The sequence below is a fragment of the Tiliqua scincoides genome, chromosome 3 (genome assembly GCF_035046505.1).
Source record: "Tiliqua scincoides isolate rTilSci1 chromosome 3, rTilSci1.hap2, whole genome shotgun sequence".
Taxonomy (NCBI): Eukaryota; Metazoa; Chordata; class Lepidosauria; order Squamata; family Scincidae; genus Tiliqua; species Tiliqua scincoides.
In genome coordinates this window covers 121,286,990-121,299,908 of record NC_089823.1, presented here as the reverse complement: position 1 = coordinate 121,299,908, position 12,919 = coordinate 121,286,990, and the positions used below count along the sequence as shown (strand labels likewise).

Genomic DNA, 12,919 nt, shown 5'->3' with positions numbered 1-12,919 from the left:
TTCAATCTGCAGATGGTTAAATCTGTGGGTGCACAGCCCACTGATACAGCAGGTCCAATGAATTTGTTTTATAAATAGGGACAGAATCTTAGCAAGTCTTCTCTAAATCCTTTAACTTTCTTCATAATTCCTACGGATCCTTCAAAATTCCATCAGAGGTTTCACCTAAGAAGAAACCTCTGGCTTTCTCAAGATTCAGATTGCTGGTGGTGGCAACTTGCATGATATGATATCTCAATGGACTGAGACCAATTTTTTGGAAGAACGTGCCTTTTTTCTTCTTGATGCTTTTATACTGGTGTTAATCAAATCTTCAGCGACTTCCAAAGTATAACCCTATATCATAGTGAAATTGCTGTAGTTGGCCAAATCAAAACTGCCTTAAATTCAACCTCTTTGTTCCAATACTTGTATAACAGAAGGTGTGCTAAAATTAATGTTACAAGGTGAAAATGAGGCAGTGAAATATTTGAAAGAATGCACAAATAAATATAATATAGTGAAATAGAAAAGAAACCCTTGAAAATCTGGTGTTCTTTAAAATTAGCCAGTAATTCCACTTAGCCTGTGAATTCAAATTTCTCAATATTCATTTCCACTGTATGATTGCAGAATCTTTTCATTTGTTTTTGCCCTTTCCTAGATTATTTTATGAACTGCTTTTGTTTTTTAACAAAAGACCATAACATGCTATGGACTAGCAGGAAACCTGATGGCCCAGGGGTGGTAAGTAAATAACATTTATATTCACCTCTGCATAAGTTGTCAGGTCTTCAGTGGGTCTCCTCAGACCTATGCCAGCTGCTTAGATAGTGTAAGTCTGAGAAGAGTCAGGGGGTAGGTCTGGGCTGAGAAAGGGGGTTAGGATTTGATGTGCATGGCTGCTGCCAAAGCCCAATAATCTGATTCAGCATAAGGCAGCTACCTTTGGTCCCCCACCGAGCATCTGAAAATCCTAATTTTGTTGTCTTGGAAAGGGAAAATATTCACTAACAGCCCAATCCTACGCACGTCTGCTCAGAAGTAAGTCCCATTTGAGTCAATGGGGCTTACTCCCAGGAAAGTGTGGATAGGATTGGGCTGTTCACTTAATTTAGTTATAGTTAAAAGCCCCCCCCCCCCCATGTGTTCCCCTTTAAATTCTATGATTGCCTATACTGTCCTGCTTATCTTTTGGCATACATAATGGCATTATCAGTTTGCAATCCATGCATGCAAGTTACAACTGCTGTCACAGCAGAGAAATTGTAACTTGCATTTTACAACAAATGGCACATCACAAATGTTGGTGCAGTAGGCTGTATTTCTTAGTCATCTTTAACAGTGGATCACAGTCAATGTTCTGTCACCCCAGTCTTCCAGATTCTCTAAGCCTTATTGCCTTCGAGAAATCTTCCTTGCAGTTCTTATAAGCCCTGGAGCACAATGAGGAATCCATGGCAGTGATGATGTGTTACTGTCTAGGTGAGCTACTTGTGGCTATTTCAAGTTGCCCATTTAAATGCTGCAGAGGGCAGAAGGGAACCAACAATATCAAGCTGGGATGCTCTATTTGTTTTGGTCTTCAAAGGCTTAAGTTGCCAAGCAACAGCTGTAACTTCAGAACAGGGAGGGAGGGAGGGAGAGCTAGAGAATTCAATAGATGGAGAAAATAACATGAGGACCTTGAAAAGTTTCAATCTCCTCCATGTTTACCAAGGAGAATGTCATTGAACATGCTTCCCTTACTTTATGAAATTAATTAAAGACATAATGAAAACATTATAGACCACTCGCCTACCGAGCCAGCAATTAAATGTGATGGGGCTGCACTTCTACACCATAGTTAAGCTGCTTCAATACAAACAGCTTCAGTTAAATGAGGGGCCCAATACTATCCAGCTTTCCAGCACTGATGCAGCTGTGCCAGTGTGTTCAGTTTCCTAAGGATCAGACTAGATACAATCCTAAACATGTACCACCTGCATTTTGATTTATTGGATAAAAGTGCACAAAGCAGATAAGAAACTGGCTGGAAACAAGGTTGGGGTTAGGGGGCCTTGTTACCCTGCAGATGCCCAATCTCATCTGATTTCGGAAGCTAAGCAGGGTCAGGCCTGGTTAGTACTTGGATGGGAGACTGCCTGGGAATACCGGGTGCTGTAGGCTTATACCTTAGTCTTTCTTTCGAGACTGAAGGTTGCCAACCAGCCGTACTTGACCTCATCATGGTTATGATCCCTGTTGCAGCATCCCTATGCGCTATTTTTTAATAGGAAAAAAAGCTTCCACTGAATTTGAATGGAAGTTTTCTTCCTGTTCAAATAGTGTGAGGGGACTGCAATGGGGACTGGAACTACTGCAAAGCCCCCCAATTCTGGATAATGCAATTTTGGCCTGTTTTGTCACCTTTCTCTCCTCCCAGCATGCTATTTACTAAATGGACAGACCAATTCAATCTATGGCTTATGGCGGCAGATCTCATGATCAATAAGTCCCAATCTGGTGTCACAAACGGTGCACTTATTGTCATGTATTGCATGACTACCGGCACAAACTTCTGGAGGTCCCACGCACACACCAACAGCTCGCCCAGGCCATGTAGGAGCAGGTAAGGTGGCAGCAGTTCATGGTTGGTTTAGGTGAGGATTGGGGTGTAGAGTTGGTGTGGCAGGAGGTGGTGTGAGGGGGTGAATCTCAGCAGCAGTTGTGCACACCAGGATCCTACCCCCCTTTCCCAAGCCCTACCCATCCCTGAAGCTCCCTGAAATTATGCCAGCTAATTAGCTGGTGTAGGTCTGAGAAGACCCACTTGCAATCAGGCTGCTTGTGGAGCAGGATGACCAGATATATTGGAGGATAGAGTGCCTCTACCTTGGGCAGGTGCAGCTCAACATGGAAGGGTTTAAAAAGCTGCACCTGCCAACATTCCCTCTTCTCTACAATGGTTAAAGGAAGAGGCACTCTGTCCTCCATTGTATCTGGTCACCCAGTTATGGGGACCTCCCCATAACAAAAAAAATATTTGTACTTAATTCTCCTGGGCCATCTGGTTCCCCCCATCTACCACCATAGGATACTGTGAACGCTTCATTGGCACCACTGCATTGTGTATGTTGGTGGGGGGTAGGATTGGGATATAAATTAAAAGAAGGTTTACTTCTGTTGCATTCTCGTTTGACCCTAAGTGCAAATAATAGCATTATTTCACATTTGGGATGCTTCCAAAATTCTCCTCATCTTAATTTCTACATGGATTTTGGAATTATTTATTTTATTTATTATTGCATTTATTTACTGCATCAGAAAATGCACTCCTTGTGATTCTTCTGCATGAATCACTTATCATTCCCATTGATAATGGATGTCAAGGGCAATGACTCATGCAGAGAAGCAGCAAGAAGCTTCCTTTTGAGCTTATAGAAGTCTTTTATTACCTGATTTCACGTGGCACCCTGGTAATGTGCTTGTGAGACATTAGTACTAGTCTAGACATTGTGTCATATCAGGAGGATGGAAGGAAAAAAGTCTCATATCCATATCATATTCACAGTGGTGGATCCACATATCTCATATCCACAGTAGCAGATCCACATATCTCATATTCACAGTAGTAGGGATAAGGAAGCAACACATTCACTGTTGTGCTATGGAGAGTTGAGTAAAATGCTAATATGGATGGCTGGTGGGAAGAGATAGTAGAAAGGGACAAGCAGGCAGTATCAGGTAGTGACTTGCATGTATAAATGAGCAATCGCAGGTAAAAGACCATTCATTAAATTTCATATCACCTCAAATGTAATGTTTTCTAATGGAATCAATTCATTCAGCTGTCATTCATCATATGTTGTCTAATCAAGTGTGTACTATAGCCATGCATGTGTGTATCAACTCATAATAATAACCAGGATAAACATGGAAGAAGCTGACAATTGGATTGTGTGATAATCTAACAGCCCCATTCTATCTGGGTCTTGCACTGCTGGAACTCTCATTCTTGTGGTGGCATGAAAGTTGGGTCGCTGTTGTGTGCTTCTGAACCACTGCTTCAAATAAGCAGAGGTGTGGTGCATGCACTTTCAGTAAGTTGGTGATGGGGTGCGGAGGGGGAGGTTTGGGGGAGTTATGGGGAGTTGGGGGAGTTGGGGATCATTAGAAAAGTTATTGAGAACAAAACAGCTAATATTATAATGCCGTTGTACAAATCAATGGTAAGGCCACACCTGGAGTATTGTGTCCAGTTCTGGTCGCTGCATCTCAAAAAGGATATAGTGGAAATGGAAAAGGTGCAAAAGAGAGCGACTAAGATGATTGCTGGGCTAGGGCACCTTCCTTATGAGGCGTTTGGACTTCTTTAGCCTAGAAAAAGAGACGCCTGAGGGGGGATATGATTGAGACAAACAAAATTATTCATGGGAAGGATAAAGTGAATAGAGAGATGCTCTTTACACTCTCACATAATACCAGAACCAGGGGACATTCACTAAAATTGAGTGTTGGGAGAGTTAGAACAGACAAGAGAAAATATTTCTTTACTCAGCATGTGGTCGGTCTGTGGAACTCCTTGCTGCAGGATGTAGTGACAGCATCTGGCCTGGATGCCTTTAAAAGGGGATTGGACAAGTTTCTGGAGGAAAAATCCATTACGGGTTACAAGCCATGATGTGCATGTACAACCTCCTGATTTTAGAAATGGGTTGTGTCAGAATGCCAGATGCAAGGGAGGGCACCAGGATGCAGGTCTCTTGTTATCTGGTGTGCTCCCTGGGGCATTTGATGGGGCCGCTGTGAGATATAGGAAGCTGGACTAGATGGGCCTATGGCCTGATCCAGTGGGGCTGTTCTTATGTTGTTATGTTCTTATGGGATGGGTAAGGGTGGGGGAGCGAACTGAAAGGGGTGCATCTCAGCAGCAACCAAAAGTTCTATCCCCCATCTTTCAGTCTGCTCTGTTCCCTTTCCTCAAACTTGTGCTGACTGTGTAGCTTGCGTGGGGCAGAGGAGACCCATAGGCAACCAGGAGGCCTATCCAGAAGTAAGTAAAAAAGTTTTTTATTTACCTCTAGATGGACTTCTGATTGCTCACCCCCCCCCCCAACCATTGGATGTTCTGTCAGCGCAGAATTGTTATCAATGGTGGAAGATAGGATTGGGATATTAGGCTGATTTAGAGCACAATCCTATGCATGTTTTTTGGGGGCTGTGTGTGTGTGAAATAAGAGGTGCTTCAATATGGAAACATTTAGCTCTCAGCAATGCATCTGGTGCACATCTAGTTGTTCACCTACCCCAGATCTCTCTTTCCATGGCAAACTTCCCACCCCAGGCCATATCATTTAGTACAACTCAGCATGTTAATAAGAGTCATCAGTTGTCACTCCTGGTGGGGAAACTCCAGATGGCTCAAAGCAACACTGTGAATTCTTTAGCCTGATCACATTTATAGTGGTAGAAACATTGTAAAGGATACAAAACAGAATAAAAGTGCCATGGGCGAGTTTAGTCAGAGTAATGAGACAATGATTCTAACTTTGATGCCTATTCTAATTATGCACAATGTGCCATTTCCTTCAAAAGAAAGATGTCTAATTAATTGGGTATAAAATGTCATCTATAGGTCACTGGCAGCAGGAAGATCACCAATGATTCACTCTTATCCTCAGGCAAAATTATTACTCCTCGGGGATTATGACAAAATGCCATTACAGTGTTACAAGAGGCATTTGCACAAATATTACAGATAGGAGAAACACAGACAGAAAGTGCTCTCATATGTTATTTCCCTACTGCCTTGTTTTTATATCTGACCTTAAGTTGGTAAATGTAAGTTTCCCCAAGTGTGTCACTTATAAAAGTTTTGGCTGCAGTCCTGTCCTCTATGAGGTTTAAGCAATCTGACGGTAGAGCCTGTAGAATTGTAGCTTCTGGAAACCCGAAGCAATAAATTACTCTGCCCCACCCCCCAAACAGGAGCCTAATGTTTTTAGGAGGCATTATTTTGCATATTAATGCAATTAAATTTTCCCACTTCTCACGTTTTCAGTAGTGAAGGTGAATAAAAATGCTGAGGAGAGTCCATACATATTTAGGATAATACCTCGAACAGCCAAATCCTATCTAAATCCCCAGGCGGCAATGCAACGGCACCCATGTGGGCTATGCTGCATCCAATGGGGAAATTTTGGCTGCTAGAGATCTCCTCAGGGTAAAGGGACACTTGTCCCATTCCCTTGCCCCAGGATGGGCCTCAGTAGCCGAATGGACTTGGACCTGACTAGAGATGTCGTGGCACAAGTCTGAGTTGATCCAAATAGGCAGATCAGGCCCAGGAAGGGGATTCGGATATGATGTGTGCTGGTGCTGCCAATTCTGCCCCCCTCTTGGACTTGATCCTCTCACCCTCACCTCATCTCCTCTCTGTTCCACCCCCTCTCCTCTCACCTTCTCTACCCACCCCTGTGCTGGACTAACCTGGTCTGGCAGGCATCCCAATGGCCATCAGTGTGTGCAAGAAAGCTCCAGCCTTCCCACTGGCATGCTAGCTACTAACTACTAGTAGTTTGCTAGTGGCAAACTACTTATATGGTTTATCTCAGGGAGGATCAGCATTGTGACGACTCCCAAATAGATGTTCATCAAGTGATTCCAACTTCATGTAGTGATTTATACCTGTATGTGTGAATGAGCTATCACAGATAAAATACCATATATTAAATGTTCATATCTCCTCAGACATAATGCCTTTGAATAGAATCATTTCATCCAGTGTGTCATCAAATATTGTCTAATTGTCAGTGCAATCCTATCTTTGACTTGAGTCAGCACAGCCGTCCCTGCACCAGCTCAGAGTGTTACAAACGTGCCATATCCTAACCCCTGTTCCTGGGCTGGGCAGCCCTACAAGGACTTCCTGAATTTGCACCAGCTATATAGAAATATATTCCCTTGCCCCAAGGAGACCTCTAGCCACCCTCTAACCTGCACTGGATGTAGTGCAGGCCATGTGGCCTGGTTGCACCAGCGCAGCTTAGGATTGGGCTGCCAATTGTTTTTAGTTTCTTTAATGCCATTTGTATGCATTACAGGTTCCCTGAGGTGTAAACCACTTAGTGGCCTCGATAGGCAATGTTTTAAACAAATACTTTAGAGTACAGACAAATAAATACGTCATACATACATGCCATTTGCATATACACCTAGATGCCATAAGGTGTACCTCCTCTGGCAAGCATCTGGTCATTCCTTAGAGTAAGCGGGTCCTTACTTGCGTCTTCTTCCTTGAACATACAAAGCTGCCCTATATTGAGTCAGAGCATTGGTTATTTGCACCAGATTGTTTGCTTTGACTGGAGTAGTTTTCCAGTGACTAGCAGAGGTTTTCCCAAGCCTGAGATCCATTTTTAATTGGAGATGCCCCAGAGTTCAACACAATCAGCCCCTGCATCAAGGTTCCTTCTTCCTAGCCTGCTTCTAAGCTTAAGCTCTTTTTCTGTACCCAACTCATTAAGACAGATATACTCAGACCCCCAGACCCCTGTTCGGAAGAGAGGTTAATATGAAAGAAAATGGTATTTCTTTTACATGATAAATGTAAGCATGCTACCCTTGAATTTGCTTAAACTCAGTATATGAGGAGTTGAGTTTATTATTAAATGCATATGTGGTTATGTCAACCATTTACAGATTTAGGGCGTGTTGGCTCTGTATTCATATAATTACTACTTAAATTGTGGAATTTGTTTTTACAGTAAATTATTTTTATGTTTTTATGCTCCTGTTAGCCACCTTGGCACTATCCGGTGAAAAGATGGAATAGAAATGGATAACCAAGAAACAAACATATAAAGATATGCTTCCTGGACTACGTCCACTATTATGCCATTCATCTTCCAGTACTTTGTTAATGTAAGTGTACTGTTTGGCTTTCTAACCAAACAATAAACTGAATTCAAAGGTGGGCAGACATTATACTTTTGATTTTTAGAGATACTAGCTTGATGAATTATTAGTGGCTTCTAAGGAAACACCCATTTGTCAAACTACAAGGCTATTATACCCAAGATTCACGCACAAGAGAACTATCTCTCCACTAAGCATAGCATAACAGATCATATTTTTTTTAAAGTGGAAGAAGTGTAACCATATGGTGCAGAGACTTAGTTCAATCTGCTTTGCCTTTGTAAAGTATGGGTGCAAACTGCCTTATGATATTGAATTGGTAGAGCTGTTTACACAGTAACATAAGCAAAAGACAAACCACATGAAGCTTACAGTCTAAATTTAGACGGTGGGAAGATGAAAATATTGAGGGATAAATGGGAGCACATGCAGTTATGTATGAATATCAAGACTATATTTAGCTTTCAGCAAGGACTGAAGACTAAGGACTGAAGACAATCCTAAACAGTGTGCACTGCCGGTGGTCACTGTTGCAAACATGCCATAAAGCACATTTGTAAGCACTTGCAGCGTCCTAGCGCTGGAGCTAACCTAGAACCAGTGGAAAGCTGGTGCTCCGCCGCTCCGCATTTGCCCAAACTGCTGGGCGGCAGAGATGTAGATGGAGGTGTGGGGGAGGAGGCATTCCAGGGCGGGGAGGAGGTGTGCTGGGGGAAGGGAGCAAGGAAGGAGGAGGGTGGGACCAATGGAGCTCAGCTGCACCAGATCCTTCATGTCAGGCCTTGTGGCCTGACACAGAGCTTCTTTATTCTGTGCCAGCCCAAGGACTGCCGCAGAATTGAGTAGCCCCATTGCAGGGCTACTTTCCTTACCTGGGAGAAGGGGACGAACCTCCCCTTCTCCCGAGGAGCTGGTGGTGAGCCCCCGGTGTGCTTAGGATCCCGCGGAAACTGTTTTTGGCATTGCAGCAGGTCCGCACACCAGGCAGCTTAGGATGAGCTGCCCAAGATTAAACCATAAACTTTATGGAGAATGAGATTTGAAGGAAGACAGAAAAGTGACACAATATAGGTGTTCTGGAAAGGAATTCCAAACACTTGGTCAATGCCAGAGTGACCAGGGAAAGAGGGGTGAAAGGCAGTTACAATGGTACTAATAGAAGTACCAAATGAGGCAGGCATTTCCTTGACTCTGTTGCCCCAATCAAGAGCATTCAGTTCAGGGATCCAGACAGTGCTGGAATCTTGTTGCTGGGGGGCCTGGGACAAAGTCATGCATGGGACCTCTTATGGTGCCCTGACCCATCCCTGATGAGCCACTGGAGACTGCCACAGGCACTGAGACTTAAGGAGTCACCAGGTTATGTAGGTTCTCTAAGGGATATGGGTCCTCAGGCAGTGCCCAACCTGGCACACCCCTCTGATGCTACCCCTGGACCTCAGATTGCCTTCTGAAGCCTTACTTTTGCTTGGTTAAAAATAAAATTTTTTAAAAAAGAGGGATGTAATCAAAGTTTTGCTCAGAGTCATATCCTATCAATTAGTTCAGCTCTTAGTGATTTTCAACAGGGTAGCAGATTTCATGGCTTCAGTTCAGTATGAGAGAGAGAGATCAAGAGAGAGAGATCAGTTGAATCTCTCTTAAAGGGTAAAAAAATTAGCAATTCCTGGGGGCAGAAATACCTCCTTCTAAATGAGTTTGGGGGCTACCTGAGGAGGAGGCACCAGTATCATAGCAAGTCTAAGGGAAGATTTCACCTAGTAAAATTCCTAAGGCAAGGGATGTTTCTCAGAAAACCTGCTCAAGGATTCCCTGATTCAAAATGATTGGATCGCACACAAATGAGGAAGCTACAATTCAGAAAAATTCCAAAGCTTGCTAAACAGCTGTCAAAAGTTGATAATGGCAATCAGTTAATCCCATCTTGTCAGGATTGCATTACTGTTTGGGACTACCAGTTTAGTATCACGTAAATTCCAGAATGTGTCTTGGTCCCTGGCTTTGAGTCTCAGAGATGGTGGCAGATTCCATTCCAGGACTGCTGCATTGTTTTAACCCTGAGCTTGCTCCAAAGGCACAGAACTGAGGAAATGGTAAGCAAAAAGTCCATTTTGGGGTAACAACTATTAGGGCACAATCCTAACCAACTTTCCAGCACTGATATAGCTGTGCCAATGTGGAGTGCACTGCATCCAGCAGTGGGGAGGCAGTCAAGCAGACCTCCTCAAGGCATATTGTTACCTTACTGTGGGGCTGCATTGCGGCTAGGTCAGTGCTGGAAAATTGGTTAGGATTGTGCCCTTAATCTAAGAAACAGTTGCTGGCCCAAATTCTCCCTTGTAAGCTTCATGGTTGAGTGCGAATGTGAATCTTGTGCCTCTTCATTCCTTTCTTTCACAAGAATACACACAGTGCATCATCAGGACAAATTTGTCTAAAGTCAAGGTTACTGCTGGGTACTTGTGGTGTCCTTGAATTACCAGCTTACTGTATACCCCACTGGTTCCCTTCTAAACTTTGCTGTACAGTTTTCTGAATTAACATGATCCCTTCTTGGCAGAGCTGAGCTTTTGCTGATCTTCCTGACATTCTTTGAATGGACTGTATTTATAGATGGTATTGACTGAGTCTAAGGGAGATCAGTGAATCAGCTGTAGAAGCCACATTTCATATTTTGTAATCTGGAAAATGAATGCCTTCACACATTTTTGTGTTTACCAAAAAAGGGGTAAAAAATGATCCTGCATTTGCTTAGAATTGTACACATGAGCCAGATAAAGCAATCAATATTTAATTACTAGTCTATCTCCAAGACTGCACTCCTCTCTTTTAATGCCAAAGTTTTTCTCTGTGATAAAACTCCTCCAGCATAACCTGATGTGTTAGTGTTGACAGCATTGGTTAACAGGAACTGCTTCAGAATAAGAATAAATACATTGCTAAAAAACCTCCACAATTTCTTGATAATTCAGATTCTAGAAATATTGTGACTTCAATACTTTGTTTTCAATGTCATGTTTACCAGAAATTGTAAGAAATGGTTGCCCTCTGTAATGGTTGTAATGTAAAGTACATTACAGAAGGCAAGTTCTGCTGGACCAAACCCAGCTAGCCCAGCTAGTCCAGCATCCTGCTTCCCAAGAGCCCTTCGATAGTCCACAAGATGAAGAGTTAATATATCCCTCTCTCACCATTGCTTCCCTGCAACAGGTATTCAGAGACACCCTGAGATAGCATGTAGCCATAATGATTGGTAGCCAGTGATAAACCTGTCCACCATGAATTTGATCCTGTTTTAAAGCCATCAAAGCTAGCAGCCATCACAACATATTATGGTAGTGAAATTACATAGATTAGTTATGTGCTGTGAGAAGTACAGGACTTCCTCTTGTCCATTCTAAATCTCTTGTTAATTAGCTCCAATTAGGATGACCCCTGTTTTCAGTGTTGTGAGAGGGGGAGATGTCTCTCCACTCTCTCCATACCGTGCATAACTTTAAAGGCCTCATTCATGTGTCTCCCCACTACAGCCACCTTTTCTAAAAAAGTAAAAAGATCTTGATATTGTAATCTTTCCTCATAAGGAAGGGTCATCAGCTCTGTGATCATTTTGGTTGCCGTCTTTGCACTTTCCATGTAGTGATGTTGCTTGCCTATGTCCTCTTTTCCCAAACATATGTGCAGTCTGTTCTAATTCCATTCTAATTTTTATTAATTATTAACAGTATTTATATACCGCTTTTCAACTAAAAGTTCACAAAGCGGTTTACAGAAAAAAATCAAATAACTAATGGCACCCAACAGACGTGCAGTCTGTTCTAATTTTGTCTTGCATTCCAGATGTAGCTGCACCATAGATTATAAGGACATTGTAATATTGGCAATTTTATTTCAAGCCCTTTCCTAATGACCCTTAGTATATAAAATTTGCTTTCTTCACAGCTGCTGCACACTGAGTCAATGTTTTCATTGAGCTAACCAATGAAACTCAAAATCTGCAATTAGGATTTTTTTTTCTCTCAGTGTGCATCACTTTATACTTATTGAATCACATTTGCCATTTTGTTGCCCATTAACCCAATGTGCTTTTACACCTTAGCGAAAAGTGTCTGCTTAGGTTTGTGAGGATTCAAGCCTCATCAGACAGATGCATATTCCAGGGTAGGCAGTTTAGGTCTATTGAGTGTGTGACTTAGAGCCCAATCCTATTACCTGCTTTACCATAGCATTTTGCATTGCCAATCCAATGATGGCTGCACCATAACGTTTCCTCCAGAAAGCAAACTAGAGGTAAATTTTTTAAAAAGAAAGAAAACACTTTAACAACTTACAAGCAGTTCTCTTTATACACAAATTCACTATCTGCAAATTCACTTATCCGTGAGGGGCAGAATTGCCACCTTCCTCTCAATATCTGCAAATCTGTTTTTGTTATCTGAGAATACTGTGCTAGTATACTTGGGGCGGGGAGGCTCAGCACAGCTATGAGCAGGCAGGCAGAGGCGAGAGCGGTTGTGGGAGGAAGAACCGAAGAGACAGTGGCCTCTTAATGAGCAGAAGGCAGCACCAGTGCCATGCAGGGGGGAGAGGAAAAGTGCCTATACAGTATACATTGGGGGAGGGGGCTGTAGCATATTACTCATTTGTTAGAAAGTTCTGGATTTGGTCAGTTTTCCACATCAAACTGGCATTGGTATCAGTGGCTTTTCTAGCAGGTAAAGGGGGCAATGCCATTCCTCCGGGAGAGTGCCACCTTCTTCGCCCCCCTGCTGCCCCTCACCCCAGCTGGGGACCTTCGGAGAGCCAGGGAGGCTATGTGCTGCCTCCCTGACCCTCTGAAGACCTTCTGATGTCTCCGGAAGGCTGAAAATCAAACTGGAAGTAGTGATTTTTGACCTTTGGGAGACCTTAGAATGCCTTTGGAGGGTTGGGCAAGCAGCACACAGTCTCTCTGAATGCTCCTGGACAGCGGACGTGGCACTCAGTGGGGGAGTAGCACACTGAGGTCCAGTGATTGGTATTAGCCCATGGACTTGCCCCT

General features: G+C 43.0%; 1 pseudogene; it reads left to right on the top strand.

The window, feature by feature from the left end:
* Positions 1 to 2,029: 2,029 nt before the first annotated feature.
* On the top strand, positions 2,030 to 2,148 carry LOC136646672 (5S ribosomal RNA; annotated as a pseudogene).
* Positions 2,149 to 12,919: the final 10,771 nt, after the last annotated feature.